The 12,996-nt window shown below is 39.8% G+C and overlaps 1 protein-coding gene across 2 annotated transcripts in view; it reads right to left on the reverse strand.

Annotated features, from left to right (window-relative positions):
* Nucleotides 1-12,585, reverse strand: part of RAB27A (RAB27A, member RAS oncogene family) — a 58,475-nt gene extending 45,890 nt beyond the window's left edge. The window contains exons 1-2 of one of the 2 annotated variants that reach the window (XM_008064519.1): nt 12,535-12,585; nt 11,833-11,952 (exon numbers count right to left, since the gene is read on the reverse strand). The gene's annotated coding sequence lies outside the window, so the exon portion shown is untranslated. Of the gene's footprint in view, nt 1-11,832; nt 11,953-12,429 lie in introns of both variants that reach the window. The other variant, XM_021715773.1, reaches the window with a different exon arrangement.
* Between the last annotated feature and the right edge of the window lie 411 nt (nt 12,586-12,996).

Here is a 12,996-nt window from a genome sequence, read left to right on the forward strand (position 1 = left end):
ACAGCATAGAACATGATAGAGAAAATTAATTATCTTCATAGAAATTACAACTTTTAATTTGAAACATTTCCTTAAGCAACTGAGGTACACATTCCTTTAGTTCTTATAAAAATCGTTCTACATGGAAGAATTCTGACATAGGAAAGAACAGATATTAAAATTCTATTCTAATCTAAAAGGTCTTGATCTTATGTTTTCTGTAAGATACAGAAACTCATAAAAGAAAATGTGTTGGCTTCTACTGTTAGGAAATTGGACATTTTCCACATGTATTATAGTGGAAGAGGGTTTATGTTTCATTCAGGTACAAAATGTTTATGGACTCAGGAGCAGCCCAAACAAAAAGATAAAATGCAGCATGATTTTCCAAACCAAAATCTGGAGCATATGTCTGCCAGTGAATTTTCATGATCCTTTTGGGAAAAGGCAATGTTGGAAACATAATTTACTTGTCAAAGTACTGGAATTTCTAAAGCATTTCTCTGATGTGTGGGCAAAATGCACAAGCATATGTGAAATGAGAAAGTACCAGTGAACCCAGCGAGTTGGTCATCACAACACACCTCTGTGCACAGGTGACACCAGTCATTATTTGTGTTTTCTTCACTTCTGACCACCAGGGCTCAGGACTGAGGTCCTACTGATTTCCCATAGTAAAGGAAAGGGATGGAAAGTTATTGCAATGAAAACATCCTTACCTGCTTATGTCCCTTTCTCATGGCTCCAGTAATTAACAGAATGATCATAAACTAAGCCAAATTCATCTCTATCTACTGCACTCTCACCCTGGAGCCTGTTCTCATAAACCTATCCTACTGTGTGTGTTCCTTTCATCAGTGTTCCTCGATATGTATAAATGCTTTACCCCAATTAACTTTTACAAGTCTAAGTACCCCACTCCCTCCCTGTGAGTGTGCTCATCTCTCTGGTAAAGCTGCATATTTCCTGAAGACACTCTTCCTGTGTACTGCTTCCCCACTACCCCTCACCGATGGGCAGACAACTGGCCAGCTGTCACTCCAATGCTAATTGTGTCTACCCTCTGGTTTCCTCCAACAGCCTCTTCCTTCCTCTGGTTCCCTTTGTTCCCTGCTGATTTCATTCATGAATGACTCAAAAAGTGTCTTGAGACTCTGGTGATAACTGTGCTTTTTTGGCAACTGAACTATATTTGCATCTAACTCTTGAAAGCAGCTACTATGTACCCAGTACTGAGCTAGCAACTGTGAATGGCATGAAAGAAACATACAATACAAGCATGCCCCTCAAGAGGCTGGGCATCAGGATGATGGAAATATGGATTCATTTACAACAAAAGACGGATAAGACAATATTATCAGGAAGCAAAATGTCTGGTACACCATGTAGACAAGCCAGTACTGGATATCAAAAGTTAAATTGGCTTAAAGTCAGAAGACTTGAACTTTGCTACTTACTACCTACATGTGTGACCCAAAACAAGTCACAGAGTCTCTCCCAGACTGTTTCCTCAATATGGGAATACTTATCTAGCAAGATTACGGGAAGAATTAAAGGGTCCATTATATGAAACTGTAAACTACTGGACACATGTGAGTGGTTGTTTTACAAGTCAAGTATATCCTGGGACATCAAAGAGACAGCCACAGTGGGAATGGGAAGGAGGGGATCGAAGAGATGTTTTGGGTTTTTTTTGTTTTTTTGTTTTAGTTGGAGTATCACTCTGTTGCCCTGGCTGGAGTGCAGTGGCACGCTCACGGCCACCTCAGCGTTGACCTACTAGACTCAGGCGATTGTTCTACCTCAGCCTTCCAAGTAGCCAGAACTATAGGCGTGTGCCATCACACCTGGCTAATTTTTTGATTTACTGTACAGATGAGGTCTCACTAAGTTGCCCAGGCTATTCTCGAGCCCGTGGGCTCAGGCAATGCCCTCACCTGGGCCTCCCAAAGTGCTGTGATTACAGGCTTGAGCCACTGTGCCTGGCCAAGGTGTTATTTTTAAAATAACAGAAAGTGCCACGATGGGTGGAAAAGAACATGGCAAGAGAACTCAAAAAAATTAAAGCCTAGGTGTCCAAAACGGTGATACAACAGAAAAAGGACATTTGAAGAGGGAAAGGAAAGAGTTGGAGTGGGCATCAGGTGTTTGTGGGTGGGCATCAGATTTTTGGAGGGAAAAGATAGACATTGGATTGGGACAGGTTCAGCATTAGGGATCACCAAAGCCACATCACAGAGAATTGCTTGAAAATCACTCCCATTTTCTATGATCTGCATTTATCTCTGTCTTTGGAACAGAGGCAGAGTGACCAACAGCAAAAGGTCCAAAAAGAAGGCTGTGACCATATAAACCACAGAAGAGGGAACACACTGTGAGTTCAGCATGAACAGGACCAAGGACCACAGCAGGGTGTTCTCAGCCAAACTAAATTACACAGGACATGATGGGCAGTCCTTGCTGTTCTGGCGAAATTTCATTTTCAGACCACATTCCTTTGCTGTAAAGCACTTTATCTGGCAGTGAGTAAAGACAGCGGGATGTCCCTTTGCCTACACAGCGTTCTCTCCTCTTGGGAGCCTAGAATAAAGCATCGCCTCAGGTTCAAAATACAGGTCATCCCCACCATCATTCACCACCATCTGACTGCATGTCAATGAAAACACACACTGGAGTGAAGGATCATCTTCCTCCCACACCTTCTCTGCCTCTCTCACTCTCCTTGAAGCAGTTACCACTTTTAACTCTGATACTAAGAAATGATCCATTAAAACCCCTCTCTACTTAATGTCTGTGGGTTTTCGGAGAGGAGAATCCCTTAACTATACCACATCTGCTATTTTCGGGTTATCACTTAAAACAGCACTGCTACAAATAAGTCTGATGGGTATGTCTCCTGATACACACCAGTAAAAGTTGCTCTAAAAAATTGCTTTCCAACCTTGCTCGTGATATCTGTATGACCTACCAGGGCAAATGTTCATGATCTGAGGACTCCAGAAAGGCCGGGCCCAGCCCAGCCACCTTGAGAGAAGAGGGATTCAATATCTTAACATATATGAACCAATTCAGTGCATGCCATGGGGAGATGTCAAAGGGTAGATGTCAAAGAGTGAAATTCCTGGGCCATAGGTGTGCACATGTTGAGTAATACAAGATAATGCCAAAGTGTTATCCAATATAGTTGTTTACACTCCCAATTTCACATCTTCAACAACATTTGGTGTCTGTTGAAAGACTTCTCAAAATGGTAACACATTGTACTCTAAATAAGCATTTATCTTATTGCTAACATCTTTTTTTAATTTGTTGTTCATTCAGTTTTCTCTTATAAAAATGCACATTCATGTCCTTTCCCTATTTTTCTATTGAACTGTCATTTTCTTATACACAGTCCTTTATACATTCCTGATAGTAACTATATGTCAGGAAAGATAAATTACAAATATATTCCTCCTGTTTGCATTTATCTTTTTACTTTTTTAATGGCTCTTAATCTTAAAGTAGTCAAATTTATTAATCTTTTTAATACTTAATACTCTTTAAATCATGATGAAGAAATTCTTCTTTACCTAAAGTGATAAAGATATTCTTCTGTATTATTTCCTTTCCATATGATTTCCCCAATATTACTTTTCTGTTTTATTTTTAATATTACCTTTAATATTGAACACTTTAATACACATTGGGTATTTAAGGCATTTGTAGGGATCCAATTTAATTATTTATCCCTTAAGGTTACCCAATTGTAGGTTGCACCATTTATTGAATAATATTATCCTTTCCCCAGTGACTTGCCATAGATGAACAGATATGTTTCAGGACTTTCTATTGTGTTGCACTGGTCATTTTGGTCATCACTGGGTCAATGCCACAATGCCTTAATCTCTATGACCTTATAATACAACTTTATACCTTGTAGGACAGATTCCCTTACTATGGACATTCTTGACCATATGAAGATACTTCCATTTAAATTTCTCAAAAAGAATATGTGGCTTTTTAATGAAATTACATTAAATCTATAGATTAAACTAAGAAGATTAGCATTTCATAATATTCAATCTGCCTATCTCTGTACATGTATATTTCTCTATTTATGTTCCCTAATGCCTTGAAAAATGTTTTCAAGTCTCACAAAAGTAGACATATACAAATGGGAAATAAGCATATGAAAAGATGCTCAACATCATAGGTCATTAGAGAATTGCAAATGAAAACAATGAGATCTCAGGATATACCTATTAGAATGACCAAAATTCATAACACACCATCAAATGCTTGTGAGGATGTGGAACAACAGGAACTCTCATTCACTACTGGTGGGAATGCAAAATGGTACAGTCACTTTGGAAAATAGTTTGGCAGTTGCTTACACAATTAATTTTACTCACCATACAGTACAGCAATTGTACTCTTTGGTATTAACTCAAATGAGGGAAGAACTTATGCCCACACAAAAACCTACACACAGATTTGTAGAGCAGCTTTATTAGCCAGGTGTGGTGGTGTGCACCTAGCTGTCAGGGAGGCTGACACCAGAGAATCACTCAAGCTCGGGAGTGTGAGAATGCAGTGAGCTATGATCGCACCACTGCACACCAGCCTGGGCAACAAAGCAAGATCCTGGCCCCCCAAAAAATAAAATTGAATTTAAAAATATATGGCAGACTTATTCATTCATAATTGCCAGAACTTGGAAGCAACAAGATGTCCTTCAGTAGGTGAATGGATAAACTTTGGTACATTCAGACAATGGAATATTATTCAGAGCTAAAAAGAAATGAGCTATCAAGCCATGAAAAATCATGGAGGAACAAAGCCAATCTGAAAAGGCTACATACTGTGTGTGTATAAGTTCGACTACATGACATTCTGGAAAAGTTAAAACTATGGAGACGGTAAAAAGATCAGTGGCCATAAGGGGTTGGGTGATAGAAGAGATTAACAGGCAGAGCATAGAGGATTTTGAGGGCAGTGAAACTATTCTGCACAACACTATAATAGTAGATAGGTGTCATTATACATTTGTCCAAACCCATAGAATGCACAACACCAAGAGTGAACCCAAATGTAAACTGTGGACTTTCAGTGATGATCCTGCGTCACAGTCGGCTGTATTGTAACAAATGCACCGCTCTAGTACAGGCAGTAGACAGTGGGGAAGGCCAGGGATGGGGGAGAGGGTGAGCATGGAAGGGAACTCTGTAGTTTCTGCTCAATATTACTCTGAATCTAAAACTGCTCTAAAAAATAAACTCTAAAAAATGAATCTTTTATAAGTGTTCAATAAGTATATTCATTTCATAAATATCTCTTACATCTTTCAACTCATTGATTCTTTATATTTTTGTCATACTGTGACAGCCTTTAAATATATATCTTCTATTTGTTAGACACATTAATTCTAACAGTTTTTTAGACATATTAGGTAAAAATAACTTTTGTTTCTTTCATTCTAATCCTCATATACATTTTATTTATATTTCTTGTTTTACCATGCTAGTTAGAATCTCCAAAAAACAGTGAATAGGTACAGTGATACAGGCCGTCTTGTCTCAATTCTAACATTTCACTGCGTAGAGTAACATTTGCTGTAGATTTTTGGTAAATATTTTTACCAGGTTAAGGAAGTTTGCCTATTCCTAGCTTGCTAAGAATGAATATTATAAATGAATATCAAATTTATCATATTTTATTTCTGCATGTATTGAGAAGACAATGCATTTTTTTCTTTCAATCTGTTAATTTATCAGCTTTTACAAGTATTCTGACTTTGATAACTATCTTTTCATTCTTCTAGTTTCTTTTCTCACTTTCCTAGCTTCTTTTTTTGTTTGTTTGTTGGTTTTTTGTTTTGTTTTGTTTGAGTTGGAGTCTCACTCTGTCACCCAGACTGGAGTGCAGTGGCCGCTCCTGGCCACCACAGCCTCGACCCGTTGGGCTCCAGCGATCCTTCCGCCTCAGCCTTCCAAGTAGCTGGAACTACAGGCGTGCCCTACTACGCCTGGCTAATTTTTGATTTATTGTAGAGATGAGGTCTCGCCAAGTTGCCCAGGTGGGTCTCTAACCCGCGGGCTCAGGCAATCCACTCATCTCAGCCTCCCAAAGCATGGGATTACAGGCTGAGCCACTGAACCCGGTTTTGTTTTGTTTTGTTTTGTTTTTTGAGTCATAGTCTCACTCTGTTGCCCAGGCTGGAGTGCAGTGGCATGCTCACCACCACAGCCTCAAACTGCTGGACTCAGGCGATCCTTCCGCCTTGGCCTTCTAACTGAAACTACAGGCATGTGCCACCATGCCCAGCTAATTTTTTATTTATTGTAGAGATGAGGTCTGGCCAAGTTGCCCAGGTTGGTCTCAAACCCCTAGGCTCAGGCAATCCTCTCGCCTCTACCTCCCAAGGTGCAAGGATTACAGGGGTGAGCCACCATGCTTGGTTGCTTCTGCTCTTAATGTATACCTTCTACTAAGGATTTCTCTTTCAAAGTCATTCTATTTCCTCCTTGTACATTCTCAGGGGTTTTAAATAGCTAAAAAAATGAAATACTAATAAGTTGCAGGTACTTGAGGTTATCTTACCCAAAACTAATTTTCAAATGTACCACATTACATTTACACAAGTTGCTCTCATCTTAGGCAAAAAAAAAAAAAAAAAAAATTACTTGAGATGCAATTACTTAAAGGCAAAATTACTATAACATGTTTTCAACTAAAATGGTGTTTCACCCTCTAGAGAAACATCAAAAGTTCACTATCTTTTGAATTTTCTTTTCCATATAATACTATATTTGATTTTAAGCACTAGGGCTTGAGATCCCACAGTATAACCCCTAGAAATTAGGGTAACAGATTTTTTAAATGGCTAGCATCTTAGAGAGAGAAGGAATGATATTTATGCATTCTATAATTCAACACTGTTAAAGGAGCCAGTCTAATGTCTCAAAACCACATCTTAATTTTAAAACGAGGCCAGGAGCAGTGGCTCACACGTATAATCCCAGCACTTTGGGAGGCTGAGGTGAGAGGATTGTCTGAGCCTATGGGTAAGAGATCAGCCTGGGCAACTTGGCGAGACCTCATCTCTACAATAAATAAAAAAAATTAGCCTGGCATGGTGGCACATGCCTGTAGTTCCAGCTACTTGGAAGGCTGAGGTAAAAGGATCACCTGAGCTCAGCAGGTCGAGGCTGTGGTGACTGTGAGTGTGCCACTGCAGTCCACTCTAAGCTGCAGAGTGAGACTCCAGCTCAAAAAAAATAGAAATTAAATTTTTTTCTCAGCACTTTTGGAGGCTGAGGTGAGAGGATTGCCTGAGCCCAGGAAAAAAAGAAAAATTTTAATGAAAGAAGTTAAAGCCAAATTTCTGAACTCTGGCTAATAATTTCGAGGCTACAGTGAACTATGATTGTGCCACTGCACTTCAGCCTGGGCAACAGAGCAAAACCCTGTCTCTAAAAAAATTAAGTAATATAAACATAATAATAGGACCAGGAGTGGTGGCTCACACCTGTAATCGCAGCATTTTGAGAGACTGAGGAGGGAGGATTGCTTGAGCTCAGGAGTTCAATACCAGCTTGGGCGATATAGCAAAACCTTGTCTCTACAAAAAAAATCAAGACATTATCTGGGTGTTGTAGCGCATGCCCATAGTCCCAGTTACTCAGGAGGCTGAAGCTGAAGGATCACCTGAGCCTAGGGCATTAAGGCTATGGTGAGATGTGATCGTCCCCCTGCACTCCAGCCTGGGCAACAGAGTGAGACCCTGATACAAAAAACAATAATGGTAATAAAGATAACACAAACTTAAAATGATTATTGATGCCAATCCAAAATATATAACTGATTTTTTACGGAATTTGGTTAAGGAATGGCTGGTATTCAAAACACAAACATATAGACCAGGTTTAAAGTCATCAAGGAAGGGGCACTTATTAGGCTGACTGATAGGGTATAGAGCAAAGGTTTGTACTTGCAAATGTATAAGAGGCTAAAGCTTACTTCTGATGCATCAAAGGGGACCTTGGCAAATGAATGTGGCTAAAATGGTACAGGGAGGGAGAGGAAGGTATGCCCAGAACACAGGCTGAAAAGTTGGGGAAATGTTTGGGACCTAGGCGGGAAAGGACTCTTAGATGGCACCAAAAAGTTTATGTGTTATGCTCTCTGGGTAAAGGAAAGCCACCACAGGCTTTTCATGCAAAAAAGGAACAGGCAATTTGTGCCTTAGAAAGATCACTACAGCAGCTACATGAAGACTGGGAATTTACAAATATCAGGAGTCTACAGTGTTATAGACTGAAAGTTTGTATCTCCTCAAAACTCCTACACTGAAATCTAGCCCTCAAGGCGATGGTATGAGGAGGTGGGCCTCTGGGAGGTAGTTAGATTAGGAACATGGATCCCTCATGAATGGGATTAGTGCCCTGATAAAGAGAGGCCAGGGAGCTATCTTTCCGCCATGTGAGGATGCAATGAGAAGTCAGTAGTCTGTAATCTGGACAGCCCTTACCAGAATCCAACCATGCTGAGCCCCTGATCTCAGATTTGCAGGCTTTACAGCTGTGAGAATAAACTTCTGTTGTTTGTAAACCATTCAGTCTCAGGTACTTTGTTATAGCAATCTGAACTGGCTGAGATACATGGAGAGAGATGGTAAAGGTTTGAATTGTGTCAGTGACAGTAGGAATGTAGGGGAAGGGATTGATTCAAGATATATCAAGGAGATAGAAATCAAAATAATTTATTAACTGACTTGTATAGAAGTTAGAGATAACCAAAAGTTTTGGTTTGGTAAATGAGTGAATGGCATCATCAACTGAGAAAGGAAAAGATGGTTTGAGAAAATGATTATAACTAAGACTTACTGTGCACTTTTCTGAATCCTTTAAAATAGTCCTCATTATAAAGTCCCTAATTTACGGATGAAAAAAAATCCAATGAACAGAAACATTAGGAAACTTCCCCAAGGTCACCCAGCCAGAAATGGCAGAACAAAGATTTGAATTCAAGCACACTCCCAACTACTACAGTATACTGTATAGTACATAACCAGTTAAATGTCCCCCATGTCCTTCAGGGAGCTATATTTAATTAACATTTGGGAAAACAAAACTAGAGCTCAAAAGAAGCATAAAGCTATGATTTTCAGAGTCATCAACATAATTGTATTTTCTGAGATCGTGAGAGAGATGAGATGAACATTTATATAGTGCGAAGACAAAGCCAGGACACTAGGAAGGTGGTTTTTCAAGCAGTGATAGTCCACAGACTGGGTCAGTCACCACTGCAGAGAGGCAAAAGCTTAAAGCAATCTCCTTGTGAAAACAGGGGATCCATTCACTATTTTCTGGGTCATGAATATAGCTAAAGGTTCCCTGTTCAAAGTACAACATTGAGAAGGGAAGCCTGATAGAGTATGAAATGGGGAAGAGAAGAAAAAACAAACAAAATTGATGCTCTCAGCTCTTGGATGATTTATATCCCTGTTAGAGCAAAGCAGCTTCTGCCTCCAGTGAAGCAGTAGCAAAGCGAGCTCACCTCTCAAGCAGCACTAGTCCCATCCATCACCCACTTCCCCCAACGTGCCCTGGCCCACACCACAGGACCTCTGCTCTGCGAAGAGGGCAGGGCCCAGCCGCACTGCGGCAACATCGGCAGCACAGAAGGAAACATCCTCTTGCAAAGGCAGCGCAAATAAATAATAGCTCTTGTAACAGTCAGCTTTTGTTTTTCATCAGTTATCGTGCATGCTATACCCTGATTTCTGGCTCTAAATCGACCAAGTTCAAAGGGAGTAATAGCAAAAAAAAAAAAGGCAAACACCTCAGGAAGTTTGAATCCTAAGAAGGAAAGGCAGAAAGTAGGGGCTTGGGGGAGGGAACCACTTGCTCTTTTAGCCTCAGGTACTGAGGGTCGGGAGACAGTAACAGCGGAAACTGAAACAGCAGCAAAGGTTGCTATGGCACCAACTTTCAGGCCAGCAAGGTTTCATCAGTGCTTTCCCTTCTGCCCACAGTTCCTGTCTTGTGGACAGCAGCAGCAGCAAGGAAGAAAAAAAAATGCTGTTTGTATTCTGATGGTCACAGGGCCACTGAACACTATGTCTAGAAGGGACAAGGAGAAAGTAGTAAACGACAGAAAAAGCCACCAATATGGGAATAAACTCCTTTGGAATGTATTAAATCCAACCTCATTCTATAGATGAGATGCCCCCATGAATAAGCATTCTTCCCCTGCCCTTTTTTTTTTTTTTTTGGTATTTATAATCCAAGAATCTTGACAGAGAGTGTAGGCTTTTAATCAAAGCTCTTTCTCACAGTGGCTTCTGATAACGGAGCTCTGGGTTCATTCCCAGGTGAAAAGTATGAGCTTGTGGCAAAGAAAACAGAATGATGTATTTATTGGTCAGCACCCTGGTGTGGAAGTCAGGACACACTGCAGGATGCCTTGGCAATAACATTAATCAGCTAAATGACCTTAGCCTTTCTAAGTCTCAGTTTCTTCACATGTAAAAAGAGAAGTTTGGACTAGATGAACATTAAGTCCTTCCACTCTCTTAAACTTGGTGGTGCTCAGGGCCGGGAGCCCTTCCAGGTGTCTCTCATACACTATTAGGCCGTCCACGTGCCAAGAAGCTGATTGTGCCTCCATGGATACACAACTATGAGAGTGACTACAACTCCTTAATAGAAGCAATAAGTAAACACATACACACTCACAAAGTTAAATACTATATTTTTAAACAATGTGTTAGTGGACTGGGATATCTTATTCCTCTTCATGCACTCAATATCCAGCACAGTCCAGGTACTTGACTTAACAAATGTTTATTGCATGCGTATTATGAAACTTTTCAAACATTCTGTTATGGATTGAATTGTTTCCCCATAATTCACATATTGAAGCCCTAACTCTCTCGATATCTCAAAATGCAACCTTTTTAGAGATAGGACCTTTATAGAGTTAATCGAGTTAAAAAGAAAGGATTAAGGCAGGCCCTAATCCAATAAGAGGAGGAAATTTGGACACACAGAAGATAATATGAAGAGGACATAGGGAGAAGACAGCCATCTACAAGCCAAAGAGAAAGGCTTGGAACAAATTCTCCCTCACAGAACTCAAAAGGAACCAATTCTGCCAACACCTTGACCTTAGACTTCTAGGCTCCAGGACTGAGAGACAATAAATCTGTTGTTGAAGGCATACAGCTTTGAAGTCACCCAGTTTAGGGTACTTTGCTTTGGCAGCCCTGGTAAACTAGTACAACATCCAAAAGTACAGAGAATTTTATAATGAAACCTCCCTCATACTCTTCACCCAGATTTTCCGCTCCTGCATACTTCACTATGAATCTCTGAAATATATGGACCTCTTCTTACATAACTACAATACCCCTAACAAAATTTAAAGACATGTAATTCACAGAAGAAATATATATTATACTAAAACACACATTCCTCCATTAAAGTTATTAACAATATTAAAAATAAAATCCCAATAAGCTTGAATTTTTGTCAATAAAATCCTCAGAGGATAAGCAAGACCCTTAGAGTAATTCAGTTAGTCAGCTCTCTTATTCAACATATCTAAAAACAAAAATCTGTTGTACTCTCTAATAAGAGTACAGAAAAGAAAGGAAGACTGTGGTTTGTATTCATACCTACTCCCTGGTCACTGAAAATGTACTTTTCAAAGTAATCTCAAGAAATTTAACAGACATAATGAAATCTTTGGTATTTTATCTGAAATGGTATTTTATCTGAAACCGCACACAGTTAAAGCACATGAAAATTGGCATGTAAGAGCTCAAAACCACTACAAGAAAAAAAATATATAAATAAGAAACCATACCTTGACAGGGTACAGAATCGCTTGTTGTGTTTTTCTAAAACTTTAGAAACCGGAGTCACCAACACTTCAAAAATTGACAACTTCCAATCACATGTCCTCTTTCAGAAGGCTACTTTATGTCTACTATTAAGACAAGGAGAAATGTTAAAGTCAGAATGGCCTACTTACAAAAGTTTTTCAAAAGAGTCTTTTGAAAAGCAGTTCGCTCCATCAACTTTCAAACTCCGGCACTGCTGTAAAAACCCACAATCCAGCTAATTAGTCTCAGCTGTTTGTCATATGGTCCCGCAGACTAGTCAAGTGATTTTTGCCCCTTTCAAGCTTACTTAGATCCAACTCAACCGGCTGCTCATACAGAGGGTGGCTTTATTAACCTCTTCTGGTCTTAGAAAACTAGTACTTCAACTCTTTCTTCCCCCACCCTCCCTCATTTGTTTTCTGGAGAAAACATTTTGAAAATTATCTGAAAATTATCGTGTTCTCAAGGCCCTTAATGGTTATATTAATATTGTTGCCTTACAATTACAATGCTGATCCAAACAAACAATATGGGAAATCAAATGCACGTGGTAGGAGGGATGGCACTAGATTACTTACCAGACCTTATACCTGGCCTCCAAAGCATAAGTGAAACTGTTTACAGGCAAGTCCACCCAGATATGTTAGTCACCTCAAATTCAACATGTCCTACACTCCACTTACCTCCTTTGCTCTTCTCCATGACCCTGCTTCAAACCCACTTATCTTCCTGTGTCTTGAATAACATAATTCCAACACATACCCAGCCAGAAATCTCACGGTTCTCATGAACTCCTCTTGCTTCCAACTGGCCAACACATCCTAAAGGATCTTCCCTTATTCCAAGCCTTTATTATTTCTTGTCTGGATGGCTACAAAAAACCATTTATATGGCTTCCTGGTCCCCAACCTGGTCCTGACTCTGATCCATCCTCCACACCAGACCCAAAGTGATCTTTCCAAAAGGCAAATGAGAGTCAATCACTCTCCCCTGTAAAACCTATTAATGGCTCCCATAACCTCCACAATAAAATCCCTACTCCTTAGACTTTTGCTTTCAGGATCACTTACCATTCCCTGCTTCCTACTACAAGCTGTTAGAGTCCAGCCACCAAAATTCTCTGTAATTCTCTAAAGCCGTGGTTC

The sequence above is a fragment of the Carlito syrichta genome, unplaced genomic scaffold, assembly GCF_000164805.1.
Source record: "Carlito syrichta isolate Samal-C Ts95f unplaced genomic scaffold, Tarsius_syrichta-2.0.1 Scaffold307639, whole genome shotgun sequence".
Classification (NCBI taxonomy): domain Eukaryota; kingdom Metazoa; phylum Chordata; class Mammalia; order Primates; family Tarsiidae; genus Carlito; species Carlito syrichta.